Here is a 6,337-nt window from a genome sequence, read left to right as displayed (position 1 = left end):
CAATGTACAATGGGAATCTCCCGCATTCTCCATTGACCATATTACTTGGTGTTGACATACAAAATCAAAAACCTTTTACAAGCGAGGAGATTGATTTTTTTCACTTGTATAGAACTCTTTACAACCCCATATCTCATATAGTGAAATAGGTTGTATTTGAGAATCAAATAATTTTAAATACGTTTTCGGTGAATTAACTCCAATCTTAGAGATAACAAGTGTAACATAGCTTTCTTTCCTCTATTTGTGATTACAGACTTCTTCAGATTTAGTGTATGGGTAAACAATATGCCAAGGCATTTGTATTCATTTACAACATTATTACCTTTACCTTTAAAAAAACATTTCCCTCTTGCGGCCACTCGAGCACCTCTACAAATTATTATAACAATATTTGTTTTATCAAGATAAAAAAAGTATAGGAGTTGAAACACATCCTTGGCGTAAGCCTATCGGGCAATAAAAAAGTCACTTTTAGTATCACCGCAGCACATGACACATGACTTTACATTTGCATACATTGATTTAACAATGGCAACCATTTTGCCTCCTAAACCCTTATTTTTCACAATTTAGCTCTATTTACAGAATCAAATGCCTTTTTTTAAATTAAACAAAGACCACATACAACTTGCGATGCCGTAGGATAAATATTTGTCAATGACTGCATACAAAGTAAATAAGTGGTCAAAGATCGAATAGTCCTTTCTAAATTCCGCTTGTGTTTCAGGAATCTAATCTCTCATTTTTTACCACTGTGTTAATCTATAGAATTGATAGAAGTAAATGATTTGCCAATAGATTTTGACCAGACACAAGGAAAAATACCTCTGTCAAAAAACCGATTGTAACATTTAACCAGAAAAGGCATAATATCAGGTAATGAGTACTTAAGCATATCAGCTATAACACAATCAACCCAAGCAGATTTACCAGTTTTAAGGCGAGATATAGCATTCAGTATTTCCGTTTCCGCGAACAGAAGCATGTCAACATCACTAAAATTTCACTGACGCCATCATTATCACGTTCAAAGAACTCATTGTCTACCAAATATGTAGAATCATCTTTTGAGAATAACTTCTTGAAATAGTGTAACAATTCTGTTGGGGATTTAGATCCTCTGGGGTAGAATGTCGGTCTGTGTAAAATGCTGTTTAGTCGTACTATCCGTGACAATTTAAGATCATATTTGAACTTTCTACAAGAGGTTTTATACTCATTTCTCAGTTCGCAGTAGTGTTTTCGGTTGTATTCACTGCTTCTTAGTACACTGAAGAAAATGAAGTCTTTTATATCGCTATAACCCAATACATCAGAGCAAAATAAGACCTGTGTATCGAATATCTGAACAGAAGGTCAACCATTCCAGTATTGTTTAAATTTATTTATATTTTCATAGTTCCCCAGGTGTGGCATGTCATTAACGCAGTTTGTCATTTCATACACGCTGGAATATTACACCTGGCTACTTAAAACTCTTAAGTTTGTGAAGCAATTACTCCTTGAAGATAGAAATCACCCTTTCTAAGAACAGCAAGGTTTCATTGGCTGATAACGTACAGCGTAATAGTATGGACAGTGACCAAAGGTATTTAAATATCGCAAACAGACAAGAACAACTTGGCACATATGACACTTCTCAATGGAGACCTGCTGTGGTCGAAGGGAGGTAACTCTATTGGTATACGGCGAACGAAGACGTGGAGAAGCTGTTGGTTAAAACGTTCGCAAGTCACACTGAAGAACCGGTTTCCATTACCCGCATGGACCCCATCTAAAATTCCCGCTAATGCGACGTCAAACAGAACGGTACTTCCCCGGTGTTCCCCCGAACTACTACTACTACTACTACTACTACTACTACTACTACTACTACTACTACTACTACTACTACTACTACTACACCTACTACTACACCTACTACTACACCTACTACTACTACTACAATTTGACTACCACAGTATTCACGGCTACTACTACGACAACTGTTGCTGTTGCTACCACTACATCTACCGCTACTACTGCTGCTACTGCTACTACTACAAATACTATTCTGCTGCTGCTACTACTACTACTACTACTACTACTACTACTGCTACTACTACTACAACTACTACAACTACTCTGACTACCACATTTTGACTACCACAGTATTCACGGCTATCCTAATTCTACCTGTTGTACCGTGTCTCAACCTATTCTTTGTGCACTTTCATCTTTTGGTTTAAGGTGAAATGTGTTATGTACATAGAATCTCTTTATAAGTGACATGACTTCAAATTGTATTATCAGACGACTTGAATTCTTTTATTAGGGTTTCGCTACAATTATGAGAGGACATTTTGACTGAATTCGCTAAAGGTAGATTTTAATGTCTCTTGTTTGTTTCTTTGCAGGATATGTGTGAACCCCAGACCTACGTTCCCATGCTGCACGCTGACCACGTTGACGATTTGAAGAAGTTTCGGGCACGATCCAAGTCAGGGACCGCAGGCCAGAAAAAGATGGGAAGAAGTAGGCAAAGGATGAGTGCTCGAAGCATGTCTTCTCCCTCTTTCGGTCAGCCGTGTCTACCAGAGTCTCATCTAATGGCCTGTTTGCAGTTTTGAACCTAGTTGGTGTGCTATTTGGCCTTTGTTATATTCTTCCACGATTGAGGCAATTAATATGTTTTGTTGTTGATTGTTACTGTTGTAATATTGTTACAATGTTAGCATGTTACTATGTCCACGATGGTTCATGCATTGTTTTTTTGTAAAGAAATTGCAAATGGACATTATTATCCTGATGCGCATGCAATCGTATATCATGTGTTTGAAGTGGTTGTTAACGATTGTTACTGTTGTAATATATTTTACAATAATGTTACTTTGTGTATGACGCCGATTTATGTCCTGTTTTCAATAAAACGAATTTCAACATTACATCGATTCTGTTATTACCCTGACGTATATGTGACAAGTCATTATTTTGAGAACTAGCTGCTGGCAGAGTTCAAGACAGAACACATACCCACAGATGTTTGCTACCCAAGTAACATTACTTTCTATCCAAAACAGACGTATATATATTTTTAAGATATATGATTTTTTTCACACACAAAGAGTTATCATTTAGACAAGCGTTTGAATGCATATATGTACACATCAGATCTTCAGAGTAACTCGGATACAGTTTGTTTATGTTATTGTATGTGAAGCCACTTACATCAATGCAGCTCCAAGTTACTTGGTATGGGGGCATTGCATTCAATTAACATCAAAGGGATTACAATAAAGCTTATTTTGTATTTCAACGTCGTCATTAAATCTGACCTCCAGATCAGTGTGTACAGTCACGCCTACAAACGCGTGTTGCTTTAAGCTGTAATTGAATCAACGTTGACTTGGTCTCTGTCACTCAACCAGTCACCTCACTGTGAAATGAGCTCACACTAATCCAATCAAGAGAACATCTCTGGCTTCATTAGGAAACAGCTTATAAGCAAGCGCCCTCGTGAGACTGACAGTTGCAGTTTGTACTCCAAGCGAGCAACACCTCCCAACACATATCCTTCGGAGCCCACACCAACTTAGAAGTCAAACCCTATATAAAGCAGGTTAAGCAATGTACAAAGTGCCTCAAATACAACCACACTGCCTCCCAATGCACATACCGTAAAACTAAATGTAAAAAATGCGCACAAACAGACTGCCCAGGCACATGCACACCCTGGTGCATCCACTGCAAATCCACCCAACACACTTCACTCTCAAACCAATGCCCATACAGACACACACTCACCCAGCAGGCCAACAAACACATAAACATAGACACGGCCAAAATCCAAACACGAAAATTTGCTACACCTGCATCTAAACCACTCCTCCCTACACCACACCCAAACACCATCCCACAAACAAACACCACACGCATAACCGACAGCTCTGTCTGGGGCCCCTACCGAGAAACCGCACCCACCTCACACACACAAGCAGCCACTCAACCAACCACGAACCCTCCCACATCTCACATAGCCAAAACATCAACCCCCGCATGCAAAACAAACCTCAAAATGACCACCACAACACGACCCTCATCCAAGCACCCTACAGCCAATATGGTAACAACACTCTCCAACAAGCAAGCACAACAACAAAACACAAACACTAAGAAATCATCAGCTACTCCCATCCCACAAACACCTTCACAATCCTCCACATCACATGCCTCCCCCATGGAAACTCAATCAGCTAAACCTAATCTAACCGATGACGAAGATTTCTCCACTACTGAGGAAACAATAGACACTACTCCAACTAAAACAAACCAAACTCCCCAACCAGCCAACACCCAAAACTTAAATAACCTCACCTTACTCCTAGCATACATGCATAGTCAAAACTCACCAAAAGCTAGCATGAAATCCTTCTACAAAGTAGCTTTCAATCTAAAATTAACCGATCTTCCCTTCTTCCTCTTTAACCTCCATCTAAAAGAACTCACCGAATAAAATAAAAACTAAAAACTAAATCACCAATCACCCGAACCCAATATTCGAAGGACTAAATATTTTTCAGTGGAACGCCAACGGACTCACCTCCCACGGCCATGAACTAAAAACTAAATTTAAACTAAATAAAGGCCCTCACATTGCTTGTATACAGGAAACCAAATTCTCAAAAAAATCCAAATTCACACTACCTAACTACAACTCAGTTAGAACTGACAGAGCTAAACCGAAAACAAGAAGAGCCGCAGGAGGACTAATCATATTTATCAGGGAAGATATAAATTACGAAGAAATAAAAATAGACACGCCAAACCTAGAAGCCAACGGCATTAAAATAACATTAAATAACCGAAACATAAACATCATAAATATTTACCACTGGGCGGAACAAAAAGTCCAACCTGAGGATCTAAATAAACTACTCCAAATAAGCGATAAATCTACTATATTCCTAGGAGACTTTAACGCTCACCATCCTACATGGAGCATAGATGATAAAATAGATAATCATGGCAAATTAATCTCCGAATGGATAGAAACAAACGACCTAGTACTCCTTAATAGCAACCAACCCACGAGGTACGATAAGATAAACCAAAAAATGTCGGCTATCGACCTAACCATATGCACCGCAGATCTAGTCCAAAGTACTCAATGGGAAGTGCACGACGTCCCGCTAGGTAGTGACCACTTCCCAATAAACATAACCATAGGAAATACAAACGTACCAATCCAAACAGAAAATCAAGAACCAAAATTCCATTACAATAAAGCTAACTGGGACCAATTCCAAGATATCTGCAACGAAGCTAACTTAAACGAAATAGAAAATAATGATCCAGAAACCTATTGTAAAAACCTAACAGACTATATAATAAACGCAGCCAAAACCTCCATCCCCTTCAAAACATCTAAGACAGGCAAACCGACGGTACCATGGTGGAATGAGGAAATAGAACAGACTAGACGAAAACGTAAATCAGCCTTCAATAAAGCAAAACGCGACTACAAGTATTTAAACAAAGCCCACGAACTAAACCACCAGGTTAAAAAACTAGTCCAAATAGCCAAAAGTAGAGACTGGAAAAAATTCTGCGAAGGTATAAATAACCGTACAGATGCCAGGATGGTCTGGCGCAAAATCCACGCCATCAGAGGCTTAAAACGACATAACAAAACCCCTAACATTGACAACTCAACCAACCCCGCCCAAAAAGCAAATAATCTCGCCAACCACTTTTCGGCCGTTAGCAGTAACACCAACTTCAGTAAAAAATTCCAAGATAAACTTAAAACAGAAAACAAACCCACAAAAGAACCAAACAATAACAATCTAGAAATAAATCAACCCTACACAATGGAGGAGCTCCTCTACGTAATCCAAAACAGGAAAAAGGGCACAGCCCCAGGATTAGACCTAACTTCTTACCAAATAATTAAAAAACTCCCCCTAAAACTACTCCAGGCACTACTCAAACTATACAATCTCATCTACCTAAACGGACAGGTTCCTACTCCCTGGAAACAGGCCCTAGTCATACCAATCCCTAAACCTAATAAACCAGCTAATCAAGCTAACTCATATAGACCAATATCCCTAACTTCAAACTTATGTAAAGTAATGGAATCAATGGCTAAAAATAGATTACAACATTATTTAACCCAAAATAACATCATAAACCCAGATCAAAGCGGTTTCACTCCTGGCCGCTCAGTAGTATAGGTAATGATGGTTCTGCCGCAACTCCACTGGAGCTGGATTCGTATACCTATACTGCTACTACAGGTGGCATTTTTTATGCCAAAATGATGATGCGATTTAACGATAGTCATGAGATTAAG

Source organism: Haliotis rufescens, unplaced genomic scaffold (assembly GCF_023055435.1).
Source record: "Haliotis rufescens isolate VD_foot unplaced genomic scaffold, xgHalRufe1.0.p SCAF_15, whole genome shotgun sequence".
NCBI classification, from domain to species: domain Eukaryota; kingdom Metazoa; phylum Mollusca; class Gastropoda; order Lepetellida; family Haliotidae; genus Haliotis; species Haliotis rufescens.
Note: the sequence above shows the minus strand (reverse complement) of the source record.